This window comes from Sminthopsis crassicaudata, chromosome 5 (assembly GCF_048593235.1).
Source record: "Sminthopsis crassicaudata isolate SCR6 chromosome 5, ASM4859323v1, whole genome shotgun sequence".
NCBI classification, from domain to species: domain Eukaryota; kingdom Metazoa; phylum Chordata; class Mammalia; order Dasyuromorphia; family Dasyuridae; genus Sminthopsis; species Sminthopsis crassicaudata.
Window position 1 is genome coordinate 197,572,752 of NC_133621.1, and position 25,799 is coordinate 197,598,550.

Here is a 25,799-nt window from a genome sequence, read left to right on the forward strand (position 1 = left end):
ACATAGAAATAAGGGACATGTTTCTGCATGTATGGAAAATCCAAACACAAGAACCCTTTGTTTTTTCTTAAAGAATCTGGCAGTGAAACTGACCATAGTTGATATTGAAATGGAATGCCCTGGATTTCCTCCCCATGCTGCAGCAATGGGAAACTCAGAAATTTGGTTTTAAAATACATTTCTAGCAAAATCATCCAAGTTGCTATTAGTTTATTGGAGAAAAGTTCATTTTTAAATCTAAATTATCATAGGCATGATCTTATCTTGATACTATTTCTTTAGCTAATTATGACATTTGAAAAAATGAACTGTAATTTTGTATGAAGAAAAATGTTTGAGTTTTCTCATAAAATCTAAATTCTAAAGAGGTCTTATCAGTGGTAATTTATCTAGGGACATATTCTTTGTCTTAATGTATCTCCTCATTTTTACAAAGATAGTATCAACCCTTATCAAATGAGTAACCCAAAGTATATAATAATATAACATACCCAAGTAGCCTTTTAATGACAGAATTATATAATTTTCATCTTGTTACCTTTGGTGTACAGTACATATCAGATGGTTATAAGTGTTTGTTAGACTGGATTGGATTGCATTGATTTAAGCAAAAGAAAAATAATCAGTTTGAGACATGTTCATTTTGAGCTGGTGAGAATTTAGGTGGTATTATGCAACTGTTAGAATCATAAATAGGTTGTGGTCATCAGGGCTTTTCTCCAGGGTGCTGAGCTTACTGATACTTGTGTTGCTTCATTGGGTAGCAGCAGTTGAATTTATAACTTAACAAGAATAATTAGTTAAGAACGAGATACTATCAATGGATCAGGGAGAGAGATTTGGGAGAGAGAATTTAAAACTTTTGGAAAATAAAAAAAAATTGTTTTAAAAATAGGTGTATAATGTTACATGTAGTTTCTAGTGATGAGGTCACTGTATTATTTAACTGTTTTGTTTTGTTAAAAGAGATCTCTTATGAAATGGGAATAATCAGTCAATATGTGTAATGCAAAAACAAAACATCAGCAAAAGCTTTTATTTAATGAAAATTAAAAAATGCTACCTGGAGGTGCCTCCAACAATATTGTCTGGGCCCATATCTGAGACCCTCTATCCTGATTCCACCTTGCTCTTTCTTCTAGTAGCTGCCTTTCAATTAGTAGCCTCAAGAAATCTTGTCCACAAATGATGATATCTTTCCTTTCAAGTCTCCCCATCTCCAAAGAAATTTGCCTTAAAATTGTGACTTGATTTGAAGGTATCTTTTATGTTCCTTGCCCTCAGTCACATTTTGTACCCTTTTCTCTGGGTATCAGAATTTCTAGTTAAGGGGCTGGAAGCAAGAAATTGGAGATGTGGGACTAAAGCTTCAGAGAAAGATTGGTTCTGGGTAGACAGATTTTTAAGTCATTTATATGATATGATAACTTAACCCATGGAAGAAGATATCAACTCAAATATAAGCTTTAGGAAACATAGACATTATTGTCAGTCCAGGTGCTTATTTCAGAAAACTATTTGTTTTAATAAAATTTCCATGTTGGGTCTTAAACTGTGGTTTTTGACAGCTTTAGTCTAAGTGTCATTTTGTTCTTCAAATGTGTCTCAACTGACCTTCCATCCTATTTTGCTTCTTTTGATAATGGCAGAGTAATTTGGAAGACAGTTCTGTCTCTGTATTAATCAAAAGCTTTAAGCTTGAAAAAGCTTGAATTTTATAACAAACCTTTATTATACAGTGAGAAAAGCTTTGGTGCAATTTAGATGTGAGATGTACAGAAAGCTGGGTTAGCTATAAGTGGTACCTTTGGTGTCCTTTTTGCATTTCCCTTCAGAGACCTCCTATTTCTACTCAACTACTTCTAAGCTGCTAAGATGCTCTGTGACTACTGAAATTTCCTAAGCAAGCATGTATTCAAGGAGAGAAAGGACAGGTGGTAGGAATCTTATACTTAAATCATCCAAAAAAGATTCTTCTTTTGACATTCTGTTTCTCTAACTAACCTCAAGAGAAAAAGTGTTTGCTTTATTCTTCCTTTGTTAGTGAAGCAGGAAGAAATTCAAATTTAAATCTCCTTTTTGCATGGAGCATCAATGAGAATGGAACCACCCAGCAATGCCTGGCTGCATGTAAGCAAAAATATAGCAGTAAGGGACTACTAGCTAGAAGTGTTGCTTTCCCCAAATCTGGTAAATGTCAAGGAGAGTTATTGACCTGTAAGGTGGGAAAAAATCTTGGTATCTGAAAAACCCATTCATCATTAGGTTAATGTTTATATTGTCATAGCTCACTTTTAACTCTAGCCTTGATCTTGTAGATTATGTATCTATGTCACATTCTCAAAAAATCTTTAATGATTCCTTCTTGTTTCTGGAATAAAACATACATACACACACATTCCTCAGTTAAATGTTTAAGATCTCCCACAACTTTCTATAAATTGCTTTTTCACATGAATTTCCTATTAAAGCACTTTTTTCTAGTCACCTGGCCTATTTGTTATTCCATGGACAAGATATTCCATTTTTCAGCTTGTACCTTTGTATAGATGGTCCATGTCTGGAATGCCCTTCCTCCTCACCTTCTCTTCTAGAATTTCTTGTTTTCTTCTAAGCATAGTTCAAATGTTACTTCCTATGGGAGGCTTTTCAGATCTCTCCATTCCCCTACTCCATTACTAACATACTCTATCTCTTGAAAATGTTTTATATTATCAGGCATTTGTTTACTTGTGCATATGCTGTATCCACTCCCCACCCTCAATTAGAATGTAAGCTCCTTAAGGAAAAGGATTATTTTTCTTTTGTTTTGTAGTTCTAGCACTAGCATAGTGCCTAACACAGAGTAGGTATTTAATAAATGTAGGTTTCCTGGGTAGAATGAGGACTCCCAGCTAATGGCTGCCTAATGGGCACACAATTGTTCCAGACTGAATTATGGTCAAGACATCCATTGGGAAACCATAGAAAGTGACTGATCACTCTGGAAGTGTACAAAAAAGTCAACCAAAAGTCCTCCAGAAAAGTTAGCATCACTATAAACAAACAAGAAAGAAGTCACCTGGTGTGACTAGAAACTGGCAATAGATACCTGCAAGGAGGCACTAAAAATAGAAGAATTCCATTAGAAAATCCCAGGGAGGTTGGAAATCACTAGCATAAATCTTCAAAGCACCTGGGAATAGAGCTCATACTGGGTCACCCTCATGAGTGAGGTACAATCTTCTATAGAAGAACCAGTGCTCTGAACCTCAAAGATGGTAGAGAGGAGGTAGGAAGGTGTGTTCTAATATCTATTAAGACTCAGTATTGACATAATACAGGAAGTGGAGATCCGCATAGAAACTAGCCTGGAAGAACAAAAGATCAAGAATTTCAAACAAATTATTGGAAAAAATGCCCTAGCTATACCAGATCTAAAACTATATTACACAGCAGCACTCATCAAAATCATGTGGTAGTGACTAAGAAATAGAGTAGTTGATCAGTGGAATAGGTTAGGTTCACAGAACAAAATAGCCAATGACTATAACAATATAGTATTTGACAAACCTAAAGGCCCAAGCTTTTGGGATAAGAATTCACTATTTGACAAAAACTGCTGGGAAAATTGGAAACTAGTATGGCAGAAAGTAGGCATAGACCCACACCTAATACCATATGCCAAGATAAGGTCTAAATGGGTTCATGATCTAGACATAAAAAATGATATTATAAACAAATTAGAAGAACATAGGATGTTTTACCTCTCACATTTGTGGAGGAGGAAGGAATTTATGACCAAAGAAGAACTAGAGATCATTATTGATCATAAAATAGATAATTTTGATTATATTAAGTTTTAAAAGTTTTATACAAACAAAACTAATCCAGACAAGATTAGAAGGGAAGCAATAAACTGGGAAAACATTTTTATAACCAAAGGATTTGATAAAGGCTTCATTTCTAAAATATATAGAGAATTGATTCAAATATATAAGAAATCAAGCCATTCTCCAATTGATAAATGGTCAAAGGATATGAATAGACAATTTCAGATGAAGAAATTGAAACTATTTGTAGCCACATGAAAAGGTGCTCCAGATCATTATTGATCAGAGAAATGCAAATGAAGACAATTCTGAGATACCACTATACACCTGTCATATTGGCTAAGATGATAGAAAAGATAATGACTAGTACTGAAGGGGATGTGGGAAAACTGGGACACTGATGCATTGTTGGTAGAACTGTGAATGGATCCAACCATTCTGGAGAACTGTTTGGAACTATGTTCAAAAAGTTATCACATTATGCATACCCTTTGATCCAGCAGTGTTTCTACTGGGATTATATCCCAAAGAGATCTTAAAAGAAGAGAAAGAGATCCACATGTGCAAAAATGTTTGTGGCAGCCCTTTTTGTAGTGGCAAGAAACTGGAAACTGAGTGGATGCCCATCAATTGAAGAATGGCTGAATAAGTTGTGGTATATGAATGCTATGGAACACTATTGTTCTGTAAAAAATGACCAGCAGGATGATTTCAGAGAGGCTTGGAGGGATCTACATGAACTGATGCTAAGTGATCATTATACATGGCAACAACAAGACTATATGATGATCAGTTCTGATGGATGTGGTTCTCTTCAACATTGAGATGATTCAAACCAGTTCCACTTGTGCAAAGAGCCATCTACACCCAGAAGCGAACCATGGGAACAGATTGTGGACCACAACATAGCATTCTCACTCTCTATTGTTATTTTGTTTTCTTTCTCAGTTTTTCTTTTTCTTCCTTCTTGATCTGATTTTTCTTGTGGAACAAGATAACTTCATAAATACGTACATATATGTATACATACATATATATGTATATATATATATATGTCTTTATATATATATATATATATATATATATATATATATATATATATAATTTAACAAGTATTTCAACATAAAAAAATAAAGTATAGCTCTTTAAATTGAAAACAAACAAACAAAAAGAATATAATAAAGATCAGAGTCTATCCCTGGCACAAAGCTCTAATTCAGGAATGAAGGTTGGAGATATGAGTAAACTAAAGAAGACAGTGACAAAGAATTATTACGGATCCCCAAATATCCACAAAATCCAACCCTAGGAGAAAAAAATACCTCCATAATACCAGCAAGGAGATACCAAAAAGGAAAAAAAAAAAAAGTATTTTCCATAATGATTTATTTAATTGAATGCCCAACACAAAAATAACTCAATTACATATTTTATTGTTAGCTTATCTGAAGTGAATTCTGAATGGATTCATCACTATTCTTATGGTCCAAAGAAACACTATGGAATAGGTTCTTTATATATGTATTTAGTATTTCCTTCTCATACCCTTCCCCCCACCTTCACCCCCCCACCCCATTCCGTCTTAGACTAGCAAATGTGGTGGTGTTTTAACTATAGACAAAGTTCAGGAAGTGGGTGTTGTTGAAAACCTGACAAGCATGAAAGCCTGCTGGAAACAGTCATGCGATTAGTCTGCTGTGTTTTCTGGTGTTCAGATGTGAATTAAATCGATCCATTACACTTGTTTTGTGTTCATCTGGCTGCAATATTTTTATGCAGAACTTATGAAAGGAGACATAGCTCACTGGTGTTTATTAGTGACCTTGTCTTGTCCTCAGAGTTATGGGCAGATGGCTTTGAACATCGGGAGACGTTACTAACAATCATGATGTGTGTCTCTGTGTGCATGCATGCGTGGGGGCCATATTTTGCTTTCCTCACTCAACCTCTTAGATATTCCTGCCAACTCAGGCTTGAGTTTAAAAAAGAAAAACAGTCAATGCAGACTTTCAAGGAAGAAATTTTTTCTAGCTGCAAACCCTATAGCAGTAAAGGTCAATTTAATTCAACAAACATTTATTAAATGCCTACTATGTGTGTTAAGCATGAGGGATATCGTGACAAAAATGGAGCAGTCTTAACTCTCAAGAAGCTTGCTTCATCCAGGGAAAATCCTGTACATAGAAGACTATGTATTATGCTGAAGTCAACAGGGAGCCACTGGGGTTCCTTGTGTTTATGCTTTAGGAATTACTTTGGCACTTGGTATGGAGGATAAATTAGAGAGGAGAAAGATTTGAGGCAATCATATTGTGTACAGGGAATAACAAATTGGACAATTTGACTAGAGATTGGATAAATTAAAAAAAAAAAAAAAAAAAAAAAAGATCTGAAAAACTAAAATCCCCTCAAAGCCTGATTTTTTAATGCTTTGCATTGTGCCAGAAGCAAAATCTCCAAATCTAAGAAACTAAAAGAAAAAAACTGATATGAAAAGCCAATTTTTTTTTTCAGTTTAAATTCTTTCAGGGGTTAATTATGTTATTTATGTGCATTATTCAGGCTCCTGGCCTCTCCCCTTTTTTCCTATCTAAGGTTTAAGATGATCTCATTATCCTTTAGTTCTTTTCAACAGATGTTTGTTGTGTCCATTATCTGTGGAAGGCTATAGTGGTTGCTCAGGGAAATAATATGGAGTTGAGACTCAGTTCCGGTCCTTGTATAGCTCATAGCCTATTAGTGAATAGGCAATATGGTGATGAGCCTCTCCCAAGGTGGTATGCTGATACTGAAGCAACAGATGGGATGGAGGAGGATTCAAGATTGGCAATGCTAGAAAATTAAGAAATGGCCAGAGTGTAAGATCAATTGGCATAGTCTTGCAGAATTAGGGTTTCTTCTTCTTCTTCTTCCTCTTCTTATTCTTGTTCTTCTTCTTGTTCTTGTTCTTCTTGTTCTTCTTGTTCTTGTTCTTGTTCTTGTTCTTGTTCTTGTTCTTGTTCTTGTTCTTGTTCTTGTTCTTGTTCTTGTTCTTGTTCTTGTTCTTGTTCTTGTTCTTGTTCTTGTTCTTGTTCTTGTTCTTGTTCTTGTTCTTGTTCTGCTGCTGCTGCTAAGGCAATTGGAGTTAAGTGATTTGCAGGATCACACAGCTAGGAAGTGTTAAGTGTCTGAGTTCAGATTTGAACTCAGGTCCTCCTGACTTCAGGGCTGGCTGGTTGTTTATCATAATAGATATTGAAGTTGGACTTTAGACAATAACAGCACTACTGTATTGTTCCCCTAGTAACATGGCTCAGAAGAAGCTCATTTTAGGTCATTTTGAGATGTGTTAGTTTTACTCCAGTAATGATGTCATTAGGGTCTTAAGCACATGATGACAATATTTTTTCAGGCATAATTGGCTTTGGAAAAAGCCAAGTATTACAATGATGTCATTTTCTGATGCATCATTGTCACACTTCATTTCTCTATTATTCTGAAGTACACATATTGTTCCTTGAAATTTCCTTTTCTCTTGATTTTTATTTTGTGACATCAAACTATGTGTGTAGTTTCTGCTGTGTATGCTCCTTCACAATAGTAATTTGGGGGTTCTCCAAAGAGGCAGCTGCTACCTTATGTTCAAGAAATAACCCTTATGTGTGGCTGCTCTCTTAACATTGTAGCTCCTGAATTCCCATTGGTGTGTTACACTAACATTCGTCTGGTAGACAATTAACTCTTAAGAAAGAGATAGAGTCAAATGATACAACAAGAAAAATTCCTCTTGTAATCTTTGGGTAGACTCTTCTATCAATATACACTGTATCTTTTGGGAAGAGTAGTAACAATCTTAACAGGCAATGATTGTGAGACATGTTTAATGTGCTCATTATTCCCCAAGGTCTCTTCTTTCTCCTGAACTATAGGGATTTAATCTTTTCTTTCTTTTCAACTATGCTTTCAAGTTCACTCCTATACATTTTCTGATAGATCACATTGTCTCAACTGGTTAGATCTTTCTACTTGATTCCCTTTTCTGGGTATGCTGCTAAATTGGGATGTTTCTTTGCTCAGCTGAACATTCTTTCTTTTTTTTTTTTTTTTAAATATATATATATATATTTATTTAATTTTTTTCTAGTTACACAACTTTTTTATATTTATTTTTTTAAAAACTTTTGAGTTCCAGATTTTCTTCCTTAGACATATTCCTATCCCCCATTAAGAAACCACATGTGGAGACATGCAAAACATTTCCAAAACTTATGTCATGTTGTGAAAGAAAACACAGCTCTCACCCTAATTTTATTTATTTTTTTTCCTGAGGCTGGGGTTAAGTGACTTGCCTAACTAGGGTCACACAGCTAGGAAGTGTTAAGTGTCTAAAGCCAGATTTGAATTCAGTTCCTCCTGACTTTAGGGCTGGTGGTCTATCTACTGCACTATCTATCTGCTCTTCTCACACTAATTTTGAAAAATCCTCAAGAAAAATAAAATTAAGAGAGACAGACAGACAGATACACACACACACACACACACACACACACACACACACACACACACACCACACACACACACAGAGAATGCTTCAATCTATAGTCAGAAACAATCAGTTTCTTCTGAGTATGGATAGGATTTTTCAATATAAGTACTTCAGAATAGATATGAATCATTGTATTGCTGAGAATAGCAAAGTCATTAGCATCTGGTCATCCCTGAACATTGCTATTACTTTGTATACAGTACATTTCACTCTGCTTGAGTTCACGGAGGACTTTCCAGTTTTTTTTTTTTTTTCTGAGAGCATCCTGCTCATCATTTCCCCTGGACATTCTTTTTAATGGCAGTTGGTGCCTTTACTATGTCCTCCTTCACAATCAGTTAAATCCCTTAGGGGTTATAAGAGTATGCTGGAGTCATCTTGAACCTGGTTCATGAAAGCCAATTGTTAAATTTTCAGTTTAAGCAGTTATACTTCAGAAATTAACAACATAAACCAGGAGTTGGTTTATTGTTTTATTGATTGTCTAGACTTAAGAAAGTGATGGTGAAAATGTTAATAAGGCATATTCAACTTAAAAGAGCACTTTGTTTACATTTTCCCCATAGAGTCATTTGTTAAACATATAATAGCATACTGTTGCCTTGGGGGGACATTGTGCTTTTTCAGAAAATGGAGACTTTGATCCTAGCATTGGCAGAAACTTCTCTCATTCTGCTCCCTTGATTGGATTCTGAGGTTTGTTTGTTTGTTTTTTTCTCTTCTCACTTCTCAGACAGTAGTGCAGAGAAATAGAACATCTAATTTCTTTCTTTGACAACCTCTCTAATTAAAAGTTTTAGCTCTGTTAGTGAAAGATCTTATTTTGACTTATGACAAACATCTAGAATATTCCTCAAATCTTTATTTTTCGCAGCAAGGAGGCACCATGGTAAGAGTTCTGGACTTCAAGTCAGGATGATCTGACTTAAAACTCTGCCTCAGACACTTATTATCTGTGTGGGGTACAGAGACCCTGACCCAAAATGACTACTTGGAGATCTCTCAAAGTGAAGGTTGAAAGGTTTTATTAGAATCTCATGAGAAGCAGACAGTCCTTACCTCTGGGAAGTCCAAAAGGAGCCAGCTCAGTTAAATAAACAAGCACTACGCAACTCCTCCCCCAAATCCCCTTCTGTAAAGCTTTTAGTTTAGATTGGGCTCTTGCAGTTACTTTTCCCTTATATGGTGGGTGGGGTGATAATGAGTTGATTAGAGATGAGGAAATTACATAGAAAGTTTCATTTCTTCAAGTTCACATGAAAAAAAAAGCAAAACCGAGGCCTAAGACTTCTCTTACTTTAGCAGACAATTTCTGAGAAACCACATTGATTGCCCCACACATTATCTATGTGACAAATCTTAACATCCTTCAATCTCAGCTTTCTCATCTCTAAAATGGGGATGATAACAATTGTACCTACTTTTTTTGTTTTGAGGACCAAAGGGGATAACATAAGTAAAATATTTTGTGATTATTGCTATTATTATTATTATTTTATTTTATCACTTTTCCATATTGTTATCACTTGCCCAATAATGACCAAAATTCTCTGTGGTTCAAAATAATCCTGTTTTTTCTTGTTGTTTTTTTAAAAATAATATTTTATTTTTTCGTCATTGCATGTAGAAACACATTTAACATTAAAAAAAAAAAAATTGAGTTCCAAATTCTCTGACTTCTTTCCTCCTTTCCTTTATCACTGAAGCAATTTTCATGGTAAGTGATTTGATATATATTATACATATGCAATCATGCACAACAATTTCCATATCAATCATATTGTGAAAGAAAACTCAAACACAAAGAAAATGAAAAATATGTGCTTTGATTCAGATTCCATCAGTTTTTTAGAGGTGGATAGCAATTCTTGTTGATTTTATGCAAAAGTGTGGTCCACGAGGCTAACACAGTAACAAGTTCTGGGAACAAATCCATTGTTTTGGGAGGTTTTCCTGCCTTTGCAAATCAGCTATTCAAAGCCTCACACTGTATCTGCTCTTAACCTTTAGTGTGAAAGGGGGATACCTTTATATGTATATTATAGGAAAGGTATAAAGTTTCCACTGGATAGGAACACAGAGTAGACATAATTGTTAAATTTTTGCTTAAAGCAAACAGATATCTACCTTGTTCCAGATGTGGGTTTAACTAATCCTACAATCATATCAAGTCCCAGCCTCAGGAGTAAGCAAGTGAAGCAGTTCAAATAATCAGGAAAAAACAAAACAAAACAAAACAAAAAAAAAAAAACAAACCAAAAACAAAAACAGCTTTTTCTGATTGGAAAAGTATTATGAGAAAAATTCATGCCAAAGATATGTATGCACTGGATGATTATACTCTTCTCTTTGGACTGTAGCCAAACTCTGTGGAAGGGAAAGCTGTATAAGAAAGAAAGAGTATCTATGCAGATTCAGACAGATAAAGAGGCTCCAGATAGGTGACTAGAGAGTGCTAATCACAGACTATCAGAGTGCCAGAAATGTAGGGAGGAAGCTGTCCAGTAGTCTAATTGCCAGAACCAGAATGGGTCTTATAGATATACCTCTTGGGCTTTTGCCTTGTAAAAAAGATACATGGTGAGTTATGGGTTATTTCCTATTTATGTCTAGGAAATGCAATGAAAGTTTAATTAATAAGTGATTGGTAATAGCTGAAGTAAGAAAGTGCTTTATTTAAGTGTTTTCATTTCTTTAAATCTTTCTTAAAACTATGTGATTTTAAAATATAGTGCACTAATAGGAATTATGATAATTTGTTATTTTGAAATGAGATTTTTTTAAAGAAACAAAATGGTTATGAAAAAGGAAGTATATGATTCCTTAGTTTTATTTATACTAATTGTGAATGCTGGATTGCTAGGGAGCTCACTGAATATTGACCTGGAGTCAGGAAGACCTGAGTACAAATCTGGAGTTGGATACTTACTAGCTGTATGACCCTGAGCAAGTCACTTAATCCTGTTTGCCTCAGTTCCTCTGCTGTAAAATAGGCTAGAGAAAGGATATAGAAAATCACTTCAGTATAGTTGTCAAGAAAACCCCAAATGGAGTCACGTGATATGACTGAAAACAACTGTTTAACACCTACAAGCAAAGCTGAGATAAGTTTTGGTAGGGGAGAAAGTAGACCTCTATGACTATAGTGAATTGTTGAGTCTCTGGATTTCCAAGTTACATGCTCTTCAAAACAGAGATATTTGACTACAGATCTTGTTGTAATCAAGTTCTTGAAAGGAAAACTAACTGGAGAATTAGATTGGAAGTCATTTACAAGTCACATATAGCTAAGGAGTTAGATTTAGATCTGGCTACTTTTTGCCATTCTTTTCATATATGGGTATAGCAAGGAGCTTTGATTTTATCTTGCAGAAAAAAGCCTTTTTGAAATATATTTCCTACATCACAGTCACATCTATAATAAACTGCTTTGAAGTTAAAATGGGCTAGAGTTCTTTAGACATTTCAGGCATCTGTACCTAGGCCAAGACTAAAGAACCTCCCAAACTTAGAGATAAAGCTATGAAATAATTTTTAAAAACCAAAAGCATATGCTCGAATAAGAACTCAAGTCTTTGACAAAAACTGCTGGGATAACCAGAAAGCATTATGGTCAGTCATGAAGCTTTCATTAGAGATTAGATTTACATTTACATTTATACAATAAACAACATACTAAGTTATTGTTGTTTGTTTCTGTTCTCCAGTAGGACCATGCCATCAGGGAGATGATGCCATGACATGCAAATGAATTGTATTTAAGTGAGGGAGGGCTGTGCAAGGTTACCTGCCTCACTTCCCCAGCCCCAAAGCCAACTGGGTCTAGTGGCCAAAGATAGATCAAGATGATTGGAGATGGCCCTAGATGCAATGGGAGACCTTGGCCTTTTTAAGTTAAGGTCTTCAACAGGTCTCAGATTGAGACTGTACCCATTCAGTGATTAAAGCTAGGTAGTAATTGAGGCAAAGAATTTCCTCTTTCATCTCAATAGATAATAAAAAGTTTCCCAGATAGGAAGAATGGATAGATATGTTAACAAAGTGTTGATTTGTTTTCCTTGATTATATTTGACATTACAAGGACAGGCTTCTATTGGTAAGGAAAATAGCAGAATCTGTAAGTAATTCTAATAAAGCAAAAAAGAAAAGAAAAAAGAAAATCAATCAAAAATTAAGAAAAATATAGAAGGAATTTAAGAGAACATAGAGAAACCCAGGAAAGTTTTGTTACTAATTCAATATGTGCATTAAAAAACAAACCATATGTAATAGAAGTTCATGATTTCATATATGTGTAACCAACAGGTTACATGTAGAGGCAAAGTTTGGCTAGGTATCTGTTCTTTGGTTTTCTACTCCCAACAAGAAAAGGGGGAAGAGGTGATTATTTCTAGTCCACATCTTTCTTCTCCCACTTTATGATCCAAGAAGACACAATCTTTAATCCCCATATCTATCCCAAATTTGCCCCCTCTTCTTTATATTGAGGAGTTGGAATTTTGCCTGAACTTCCTCCATTCAAAATTACTTTATTTTGCCACAACAAAGCCCCTTGCTACAGTAGCCTAACAGGTAGATAAAGGCCCTTGATACACTTTACTTATTTATTGATAAAAAGTGATTAAGAAATCATAAATATATATGCCCAAGTTCACAGTGAGAATAATTTCTAACATTCAAAAAAAAAAAAGATTTAGATGCAAATTCTCAGTTATCCATTGGCATCTTGTTTGTACTCTCTGTATATAAACAACATATAGACATACATTGCAAGCAGCTAAGTTCAATTATAAGATTTTTAAAAGAAATAAAATCAAGTATTTAGGATTTGGCTGGTTAAGGATACAACAAGATAAATTATATAATAGCACCCATTAGCAAAATAGATACATGAAGGAATTTAAAATCTTTTGTTACTTTTCCTTGGTTCTTAAAGGGATGATCACCCTGAACAGGTTTAGAATGTTCTTTGTTCTTAAAGACTTGGCTCTCAGGCCAACCTGTCATGCTTAGTCTCTAGTCATGGAACATGTCCTGAGGGACCCAATTGTCATGGTAATTCTTATTCCTCATTCTCTCACCTCTTTCTTCATGTAGGGTGTTTACCCCTCAGCTCTATGACAGCCTAGTTAAAAAACTACAATTGCCCCTAGGTGCAAAGCATAAAAATCTTAATTTCTTCAAGGAATATGAAGAGTATAAAGAGAGAAAGGCAGAGAGAGAGAGAGAAAGACAGACAAAAAGAGAGACAGAGACAGAGAAAAACAGAGACCAAGAGAGCAGAGATAGTCAGAAAGAGACAAAGAGACAGACAGACAGACAGAAACAGAGAGAGACAGGCAAAGACACACACACAGAGTTTGGAACCTTAATTTGCCTCTAGAACAGTCTAACAGAAATCCTGTTACATAGTTAACCTATTTTTTGAGTTTCATCTAAAAGGCTTGATAATAGAACAAGGAGACATAGGGGGTTATCTCCTACTGGTCACTAATTACCAGTATTTCCTAGTTTCTAGGGACATAGCAACCTCAGACTTGACCTGTGGACAAAATACACAGAGTGATTGCTGGCTCTAATCTTGCAAAGGAACTTGTAAGTAGGAGAAATGAGAAAAAATTGAGCAAGATAGCAGGAAGTGATAACAGGAAATGTGATCAGCAGAATGTGATCAGGAGCAGTTGTTGAAAATAAACCATAAATAGTTACTGGAGGATTGGAGGTGATCCTGGGACTTTCACTTGCTAGCAATTCCCCTTTCAAAGTCTTCTCCAGGTCTGCATCTTTATTTTTCCTTTAGGTTTTATTTAGCAGAAACAGACAGAAAAAGACATCCAGAGAGAAGGAGAAACAGGAAGAGAGAGACAGAGACAGAGACAGAGAGGCAGAGGGGTGGAGAGGAAGGAGAGGAGAAAAGGAGGAAGGGGAGGGAGGGAAGAGAGAGGAAAGGAAAGGGAAGGGAAGGGAGGGAGGGGGGGAGGAAAGGAAGAAGGGAGGAAGAGAATGAGCAAGCTTTAGGGGCACTCAATAATAAGACACCGAAAAGAATGTAGACTTTAGTGCAAATTTGGCTATTTTTATTGGATGATTAAAAAGTTAGAGTAGAAAAATTGAATACTGATTCTGAAGCACTTTCTACCTCTTAACAAAGAGATGATGGACTAAAGGTATAGAATGACATATATTTGCAAACATAACCAATGTATTGGTTTATTTTACTTAACCACAATTATTCATTACAAGGGAGGATTTCCATTGGAAAGATAGGCAATAAAATTTGGAAGTATAAAAGAAAGTAAATAATATCAATGAAACATTAAGAAAAATAGAGAAGAGATCAGAAGGAATTTAAGGGAACATAGACAAGCAAAGCAGTTTAGTTACTATCATGTTAAATTTAATGTATGCATTAAAACCAAACTGTATGTAATAGAAATTCACAGTTTCATATGTGTATAACCAGTAGGTGCTTTCATGAAGGCAAAATTTGGTTAGGATTTTGTTGGAATTTTATTTTTAATTATATGGGAAAATATCTTAAGGTCTACCAAGATGATATCCATTTGAGATTAAGGAGCATTGGACAAGGATTCAAGATATGTTGATTGTAGATGTTTCCATGCTTTGTTTTTATTATGTAACATTGGGCAAAGCATTTAACCATTCTTGCCTTAATTTTGTCATCTGTATGATGAATGGAATGAATTCAATTTTCTCTAAGGTTCCTTTCAACTCTAAATCCCATCTTTCTATTGGGCAAGTTACTTAGCTTCTCCCTCTAATATCCATCTTCATTATCCACAACACAGGGAAGTTGTGAGATATAATGGAAAATGCACTGGATTTTGAGGCAGACAGACTAGGTTTGAACTAAAACTCTGTTACTTGCTATCTGTATGGCCTCAAATCACACTGAGTTTCAATTTCCTCATATGTAGGTGGGAGGGGCAATGAGTTATATCATATCTGTATTGTTGGGGATACAAGGTTAACACTGAATTTAAAAATTTGAAAACCTTAATAATTCACTTTGCCTATTATTTCCAATAACCATGATCTTTAGACCACTATAGCAGGAAGGATACACTCCTACCAACTACTTTGGCTCCTGATCCCCCACAATTACTCATCTTATTTACACAAAATTAGCCATCATGATATTAACTTTTAACCACAAAATATTTGCTTAACAATAAAGAAAAAGCAAGAACAATTACAATACCACAGTTACTTAACATAAGGTAAATTCAGGAGTTATCAAAACATCATAATCCACACATGAGACTGAATCATACTCTCCCACCCACATACACCGCATCTGTGGGATAGTAGAGTGGTAACACAATAACTTAAACTTGACTGAAGAACTCACCAGTTCAGGACTGGTTTATTTTATCCTTCCAGGAGTAATTTGCAACATTCAAAGTCATTTCCTTTGTAGCTGCCTCCTCTTTTAGTCCTCATCACTTACCTGTTAAGCAAAACTACTGTTCTACAATAAAGCTGATAAAGGATTGACATTTTTTAAAATTTACAACAACCCTTAAAAAAGTACTGAGGATATTTGACACAATTATTATAATAATCAATTCCTTAAGTGAAAGAATAAGAAATCTCCTCAAACTGGCTTTCTCTGCACTATAAACCAGACTAGCCAGCTCTTCATTCAACAAGATTCTGTTTTGTACAATCATTTCTCAGCAACTTTCTTCAGCAAAGTGAAACTCATAGCAAAACCCCTCAGGGTGGTTCTCTGGGCAGTTCTTCACTAAACAGTACTCAGGGTCATCCAAAAAGCTCCAAGTACTTTTTCACAACAAAATTGATGAAAAATCTATCTGTTCTGTAACTCTTCAAGTCAGATTAAACAGTGTAGAGCAGGAGCTTTTAAGAGGTTTAATTTTTCTCAAGCTGTAGATGGCACTAGAGTGTAATAGTTCAAACTCCCTTAGGGTTTCATCCTTTCTCTGGCCAACCAGCAGGCTCCTAGCACATCAACTGAAGCTGTGTTAGCTGAGACTCCTGAAAATTTTCCTTCATTATTTTTCTACTACCTTCCTTCCACTCAACTCCATCAAAGCTGACTTTATCGCTACTTCCAATGCCACAAATTAGAGCTTCCTGATAGAAAGTTACTCATTTTTCTTATGAGGCAAAACTTATAGATTAAAAAAATCATAGAATATCCTCCATTAGTTATGAACTCCTCAAAACCTTAAGTTTCCATCATCTCTAACTTTTTTTATACCCTACCAAGCTCTAAAAATGGTCACAAGTATATGAACTGAGAGACCACATAATTTCTCAGGTTCAAATAGATTCTTTCAGCACATTTATTTGAGAGGTAGTTTTTCTATTTGCTCCTATTAATAGCCTATCTCTGCAATTTTATCAGATAATTTATTTCTTCATATATAAATTTTCTTAGTTGTTAATACACATTTTTTATTATCTCTTTCAGAAATTAAACTTTACATGGAAAGGAAAGTACCCTAAGTCCTTCAGAAGCATATATAAAATATATTTTTAAAAAATTACCAGCCCTAAAGTGAGGGGAACCTCACCTTAACATTTCCTGGCTGTATGACCCTGGGCATGCCACTTAACCCCATTTGTCTCAGTAAAAAATAATAGATGAATGAATGAATAAGTACATATACACACATACATACAAGGTAATAGGGGGACACTAATAGCTGCAAGGTTCAGGAAAATCCTTATTTGGTAGATGGTACTTGAGCTAAAGGAAGTTCAGGATTGTAAATTTACAAAGTAAAAAGGGAGTTCATTAAACTCTAAATCCTACAAAATGGCATATCAAGATTATCTTTAATGATTCCATGCATTTCCAAATGAGAGTAGGTCTGCAGTTGCAACTATGTAACATTTCATGAAAATTATGTTTTGTTTCAAGAAAAAAACCGCGAAGCTGAAATGTTAAAGGACAAAATGGAGTTCTAAGTCAAGGCTCATCAACTTTTCCGAAGAGTGATCAACTAGCATTTATTGTCAACTATGTACCAAACATTGTGCCAAGAGGCATCTTGCTTTCCTTTGCTTGGCAAGCTGGGTTGGGATGGAATAAGAGAGTCTAGGGTAACTCAGTAATAGCTACTTTAGAGAGAGCTGGGTTTGCTTTGTCTGATAGTTGTGGTTAGAGATAACCATCTCCCTTAGCAAACGCAAACAAAAATAGGACACAGACTAGGTGCCTGAGGCAGGGTAAGGGAGATTATCTGAGAGGATGAAGAGGCGCCAATAGGGGAAGTTATACAACTCCAAAGGTGAAGTCCTACTATTTCACAGTTCTAATTAGGATGAATTCTAAAAGTCATCTTGCCTACTACTTTTAACTTATATATTATATGTTGTCACCTCCTGTCCTACTTCATTATTAGCAACACAAAAACTCTTACTTTGAATCTGCCTTTGGTGACAATAATGCATCAGCCACCCGAGGACAAGGTTAACCAAATGTGAAGAGGCTCATTATCAGAATACTGGTGGTGAATTTTTTGTCCATGAATACTTGTGAGTGTAAGAGTTTTTTAAATTAGAATTTGGAATTTCAACTATATAATTTCTAGTGAGAAGACTCCCACCAGCAATGTAGATCGAAGCCTGCTTTTCGGTGCATAGTTTTAGAGAGTCTTAAAATGTTAGTAGCTAATAAAAATATGATTGCATGGTCTCGCCAGATGTGTTTGAACTTTAAAACATGACTTGGAATGGAGAGGAGTAATCTTCAACCCAAAGGAATGCATCTCTAATAATGTAATTTTGGACACTTTGGTATCTAAGTACAATAAATATTTGGGGTCAGGGTTTCCTTCTTCATTCATTGAAATCAGCAATGTAAGTTGCTGTTTATCTCAGTCTTTACTACAGGATGATACTTAAATCTATTGTCTTCCTAGCCTATCCTAACCTAGTAGAGCATGGTAAAAACAAAACAAAACAAACAAACAAACAAAAAAGAAATCCCCTTAGCATAAATATGGGCTATATAAGTGTCTCAGACACTTGCCTTGTCTGTATATATTATTTTATTGTAACTGCTTTTGGAGGACTTAGAGATTTTCATAGAAGAAGACAAATGTCCAATGATGCTCAAATAAAAAGTCTTTCTTTCACCAGGTTTTGACTCTCACAAGGGGAGGTATTTTGCTTGAAAAATCTAAGAAGAGGGGAAGAAGCAGTGATGTATTGATAAATGTTTAACAACATCCTCCTTCCCCCCCCTCCTCCCAGCACTCATTACACACCTTTGGGTTTTTAATCTTTATTATTAACGTTTCCCCGTCACTTTCTCAAATACAGAAAATCAACAAAACAGTAAATCAAGTAATGATTTTTCATATTTATTGATTTCTAAGATATAAATGCTCAAGCCAAAAAAATTAACAATTGGGTCTTTTGAGCTGGAGTTTTTTTCAAGGTGGCACTAGCACATCTTTGGACAAAGAAATCTTATGTAGGCAAGGATACATTAAGATTATAAACACTTTAAAGAGAAGTTTAGTAATGAATCTCCACAAGATCAGGCTATAAAAGAGGTTTCCAGTTAAAGTATCAGTGCCTTAAGTGATCAGATCATTGCCAGAAAAGGAAGACCTAATCTGTGAAAGGTTCCTTTCAGAGTTAGCTGAGCTTTCATTCCTCTCAGTTTGATAAGACTACATCAGGGTTGTCTCATACATACAACAGAGCTAATTAGCAGAGAGACAGGTCTCTATCAGGTTTTGATTGCATGCAAGTGTTCCAGGCTTCTTACCTTTAGTATCATGAGCAGGTAGCTATAATTTATCTAATCTGGCAGTTTGTGGAGGGATAAAAGTACTAGGCTGATGAGCAGGGGACTAGACTCCCTTTTGGATGACTTCCATTTCCTTGTGGATGGTATTACTTTTTCTTAACTCCTTCCTAAGAATGTGACTATTATTCTAGTTAACTCTCTTAGATCTGCCCTCAGGAGAATGGTTTCATTTCAAATCTGCTGTCAGAAGACAATGGAAAGGGGGCATACTTGACATGACTATTTCTTAAAGATTAATACCAGTTTGCTTGTATCCTTTGCTGACTCAAGTGTTGCTAAGTATGTGAATCTGGATTCAATTGTTCTTTTTCTGTTTTTGAGAAGCTATAAAATATGAATTGATAATCCTCTTTTGTTCACCTAGGAAGTTCTCAACAAGTAGAGAATATATGTTGTCTCCTTAGCAGAAATATTTTACACACATATATACACATGTGTAACAAATATTACATATATCACAAATATTATATATGTAAATATATATTGTAATTTTGGTGTACTTTGCTATTTATTTCCTTTCTCATCTGCATTTGAGTAATGAAACACATACATGAGCATATAAATGATTAAACATAGCTTTATCATGATATTGATTTAAAAGACTAGAGGAATAGAAATTAAAAGTACATTTTAAAGAAACAGTGACACTTTTGGAGACAAAGATGTGCTCTCCTAGAAAAGGAGAGAGGAAAGTGAAATAGAATCATAATCTTAGATCTTCCCTATTTGGGTGAATTCATCAGAACCAGAATCTGTCTATGCACACCAATTGATTGCATAGTCTAGCCAGAAAGCTCATCAATTAATCTTTTTGGCTTACAATTCTCAGTATAGGAAACAGTCATTATTCCTATTCATTCTCTCTCTTTCCCATGACTGATAGCAGTGGTAGCTTCATTGGTGGTGATGATTACAGTGACTTACATGTATTAATTTTTACTCTTTCTGTAAGCATGGTGACTACAGGCTTTCTCTTAAGGTACCCAGAGTACTAATCTCCATACTCGTTAGTGCTAACAGTACAGATTGAAGTCCTATAAAGGCTTGAGTCTGGATAGAAAGCAAAGGCAAAGCAAGAAGCATATGGAGGGGGCAGAGGTAATCATTCTACTGGAAATCCTAAGTATTTTGGAGGCATTTTGTTCTGGTATTCCCAAACCAAGTGAAGTTGCTAAGCAGAAGCAATTTAAAGTGGAAAGAGATTAATTACCTAAGTGAATCAAAAGCCCCTAGACATAATGTAATAAATGTGAATTATTCTAGACCTAGGAGAAGAGAGATGAGAGGACATGCAACACAGCATGTATCTAATAGACTTTCTTGGAATTTTTTGCTGGAACTTACATGTGAATCACTAACATTCTATAACCCTCCAATAAGGGTTTCCCATGTCCTACCTCTGTTACAAGCAATAGTATATAAAAGAATAATAGTCATTACCTTTTGGCTTAAATGATTGTACAGATTTATACTGATTTATACTACTCTGTACCTTCCTACCATATGACTTGACCTATATTAACATTTAGATGACCCAAAATTTTGAGGATGTAACAGAGTGATCTTTGAATTTTATCAAAAGGAATTTAAGTATATCAATCACCTGTTATCTACTTACTAAAAATTGTATTTTTGACATACATAAATCAGAAGAAAAAGACAAATAAAGAATAGTTGGAAGGTAGCCTAAGAGGAACACTAGAAATTGGTGGGGGAGGACTTCCTATAGGATATAGGGCTTAAGTTTAGTTCTAAAAATTCTAAAGGAACCCAGGGATTCTGAGTTAGAAATTGGGAAAGAGAACATTCCAGACATGGGAAACAACCAGTAAAGAGAGAGAAAAGGAGGTCTGTGTGTGAGGAATAGGAAGGCCAGCATGGCTGGATTGTGGAATATGTGAAATTAAAGAAGAATAGATTGGAATGAGGAGAAATAGCTACAAAGCTACTGCAACAGAGAAGCTGAGAAGTAAATAGCTATGTGAACATAAAGGAGATATATGTCAGAGAAGTTATAGGGAAGGAAATTATGAGATTTAACTAACGATTAGATTTGTGGGATAAGAGAAAGATACCGAGGTTATTAACTAGAGTAATTAGAAAGGTAATGCTATTTTCTTCTTTTTTAATTTTAACAGACATTGCTTTATGAATCATTTAGGGACAAAAATCAGAGCCAAAGGGAAAAACCATGGAAGAGATAAAAAAACAACAACAGAGAAAAGAAGTGAATATAGCATGTGTTGATTTACATTCAGTCTCCATAGTTCTTTTTCTGGATGTAGATGGTATTTTCTGTCCAAAGTCTATTGGGATTTCTTTGGATCACTGACCCACTGAGAAGAACCAAGTCTTTCATAGTTGATCATTGTACATTCTTGCTATTATTGTTTACAATGTATTCCTGGTTCTGCTTGTTTTGCTCAGCATCAGTTCATGTAAATCTTTCCAGGGCTTTCTAAAATCACCTTGTTTATAATGTTCTAGAGAGTAATAATATTCCATAGTAATTTTATCTTCAACAATAATATAGAAGTTCAAAAGAGGTGTGGGTTTTGGGGTAGAGAAAGATAATGAATTTTATTTTTGGAGATATCAAGTTTGAGTAGCTACAACCATCCAGTTAAAATTATCCAATAGAGATTTGGTGATAGAGTACAGAAGCTCAAGAGAGAAAGTAGAGTTGGATTATTATATCTAAGAATCATAGATAGAGATGATAAATAATATGAGAACTGATGCGATCACCAAATTAAAGAGTGTCAAGAAAGAGAAGAAGACCTGGGAAAGAATCTTGGAAGATACCTAAAATAAGTGAGCTTGACTTGAATATTTAATAAAAAAGAGGAAAGAGTAATCAGAAGGAAAAGGCAATCAATACCAAATACTGAAGGAAGTTAATAAGGATAAAGATTGAGAAAAGACCATTATAGTATTTAAGAGATAACTGATAACTTTAACAAAAGAGAGAATAAGGATTATGGTGAGGACAATTTTTTTTTTAAAACTTTTAATTTATTTATTTATTTTCTGCTGAGGCAATTGGGGTTAAGTGACTTGCCCAGGGTCACAGGAAGTATTAAGTGTCTGAGGACAGATTTGAACTCAAGTCCTCCTGAATTCAGGGCTGGTGCTCTATCTACTGCACTACCTAGCTGCCCCTAATGGTGTGGACAATCTACTGGATCAAAGTTATATGTAGAAGAGTTGGCCTTTGAAAGAAAAAGGTCTGCCTTATCGTTAGACTGGAGTAGAAGAGGAGATAGTGGGTGATAATTGTTGTGTCCTGCTTTTTAGAGCCTCCAAGTTAGGGTGACAAAAATGTACCATGCTTTCTAGAGCCCCCAAATTGGGGTGACAAAACATATTGTGCTTTCTAGAGCCCCCATGCTGGGGTGATTAAAATATACCGACTTAGTGAAGAAGTGATGAGGCAGGACTCCTGAAGATGGTAGGAAAATGGAGTCTGTTTATTCCTAGTTCTTTCCCCTTTTATACCCTCATACCCTTATGCAACCAAAACACTGGGCATGGGCTAAGTATATACTGCACACGTGGGACCACATAAACAGCTTGCTATTATATGTAGTTTTCCTCTTGGTATTACTCTTTGCCACCTGGTATCACTCTTCTACCTCATATCACTCTACTTCAATCACAACCCAGGTTGTCACTGCCCCCTGACTTCTCAGGAAAGCTGAAAACCCTTAGGAAAGATGGGGAGCTGAACTAGACATTGTCAGTAGGTTCCCTCTGGGCTGAAGGGTCTTATACCTCACCCAGAGTTTTCCCACTATCTGTGGCCCTCTACATCTCTCCCTTTCTTTTGTTTTTAATTGAAGCAGGTATATATATCAGTGGTTAAATCCATCACCATGGAAGGAATCACACAAGCAAGTTGTAATATCATACAAGCAAGTGGTAACTTAACATTCTGAATAAATAAAATACTATAAAGATTTCCATGAGTCCCAGAAGGAAGATGTAAAAAATAACTATCAATTCACAACCACACTTCCTTCAGCAGACAAGAAATAGTCCAAAGCCAGTTTATTGTCCATCATTTCATGTGTTAGGGGATCCAATGATTCCTGCAGATTTCAAAGTCCTGCATCAGTCTCATTAACAACTACTTTTGATGTTCACGAGTTAATTGCCATACACATAAGGGTTAACTGCCAAGCTCTTTCAGTGGTGGGCACAGTCAGAGATGAAACCATGTGACGTTTCTTGGGCCTTTTCCTTCACTTCGAAGATACAGGTCTTTTCCTGTCTCTCTCTGAGAACAAGGTGAACATGGCTCGTTGGCACCCATAGGATTTGTTCTCCATCTGTTAAGATACAAGCAAACTTTTTTCATATTTTATTATCTTGCTAAGTTGGTGGCTGCATTGATGCCTCAGAGTTGTTTGGATTTTTGTTGCTCTTCTTGTTAGTAGTCTGTGTTGCTGATTTTTCATGTGGTTGTTGATCCTTTGCTATTTTTCTTTTGAAACTGTTTATTCATGTTCTTGGATAACTTTACTATTGAGGGAATTGTTCTTATATGTATAACAATTCTGTATGTATCTTGAACATTAAGTTCAAGTCTTTTATCAGAGATATTTGACCCAAAGACTTTTTTCTCCACTTAGAAATTTCTCTTATTTTAGCTATAATAATTTTGTTACTTAAAAAGTTTTGAAAATTTTATACAAAGGTATCTTTTTGTCTTTTTGTTATCTCTTCTTTGCTTTTCTATTTGGAATTTAATGTAGTATATGCTGTAAGATACTGGTCTTACCCTATTTTATATCAAACTATTTTACAGTTTTCTTCACAGGTTTTGGGAAATTGGAAATCTTCCTCACTATATTGTACTCTTGTTTTTATAGAAGAATATATAGAATACTGGGATACTGTATTCATTTGTTTCTGATCATATTTAGTCACATTAGAATTAGAGATCTGGTAAAGATAGGATCCCTTAATTTATTCTTCTTTTTTTCATTTTTTTTTTGAACTTCAAGAGCTTCAAAAGGGATTTTATTATTATGTCTTAAAAAAACTCCTTAGTTGTTTGATTTGCACATCACTACAACTTAAGTTTATTCAGGCATTGTTGTCAATTTTATTATTTACATGACCCAATCATAAATATCTTTAACATCTTTTAAAATTTCTGTCAAGAATGTTTTATAATTTTATTTACATAAGTCCCAAATATGTCTTGGTAGTTTAATTTGCAAATATTTATGCAACCTTTACCCTTGCTATTTTTACTATTATATAGAAATGCTCTTGTTTTTTGTTGATTTATTTTAAATTGTGCTATTCTAATGAAGCTATTAGTCATCTTAATCACTTTTTCTTTACCATTTCTCTGAACAGTTTTGATGTAAACATTATGTCATCTAAAATAAAGAATAATTTTGTTTCTTCCTTACTAATATTTATGCTTTTAATTTCTCTTCCCTGTCATATTTCTAGAGCTAGAATTTCTAGCACTGTGCCAAATAGGAATGAAGAATATGCATCCTTGCTTTACTTGTGTATTTATTGCAAATGCTTCTAGTTTTTTCTCACATTTTAAGTGATAGTAGTTCTTAGCTTTAGATATATACCTTTGATCATATTAAATAAATCCCTTTCATTTCTATATTTTTTATGTCTTTTAAGATAAATGAATTGTTATGCTCGAAAAGTTATCAAACTGTGCATACCCTTTGATTCAGCACTGTTACTACTGGGCTTATATATCAAAGAGATCATAAAGGAAGGAAAGGGACATACATGTACAAAAATATTTGTGCCAGCCCTTTTCATAGTGGTTAGAAACTGGAAACTGAATGGATGCCCATCAGTTGGAGAATGGCTGAATAAATTGTGGTATATGAATGTTATGGAATATTATTGTTATATAAGAAATGACCAGCAGGATGATTTCAGAGAGGGTTGGAGAGACTTACATGAACTGATATTAAGTGAAATGAGCAGAACCAAGACATTATTATACATGGCAACAACAATATCATACAATGCTCAATTCTGATGTACATGGCTCTCTTCAACAATGAGATGATTCAAACCAGTTTCAATTGAACAGTAATGAAGAAAGTCATCTACACCCAGAGAGAAAACTATGGGAAATGAATGTAGACCACAACATACCATTTTCATTCTTTCTGTTATTGTTTTGCATTTTTGTTTTCCTTCTTAGATTTTTTTCTTTCTTTCTAGATCCTATTTTTCTCCTGCAGCAAGAGAGAACTGTATAAATATGTACACATATATTGCATTTAACATATACTTTAACATATGTAACATATATTGGACTACTTGCCAATACATAGGGGAGGGTATGAGAGGAAAGAGGGGGAAATTTGGAACAGAAGGTTTTTCAAGGGTCAATGTTGAAAAATTACCCATGCATATGTTTTGTAAATAAAAAGTTATAATAAAAAATAAAATAAAAAGATAAATGAGTTCTATATTTTATCATAACCATACTTATTAGTATAAAACATATTTTTAAGTATTACATGAATAATTATACTAATGTTGAACCATACTTAAATTCTTGGTATAAATCTAATTTGTTTATGATTTTTTTCTGGGATATATTTCTGTAGTTTATTTTCCATTTTAAATATTTTGAACATATTCA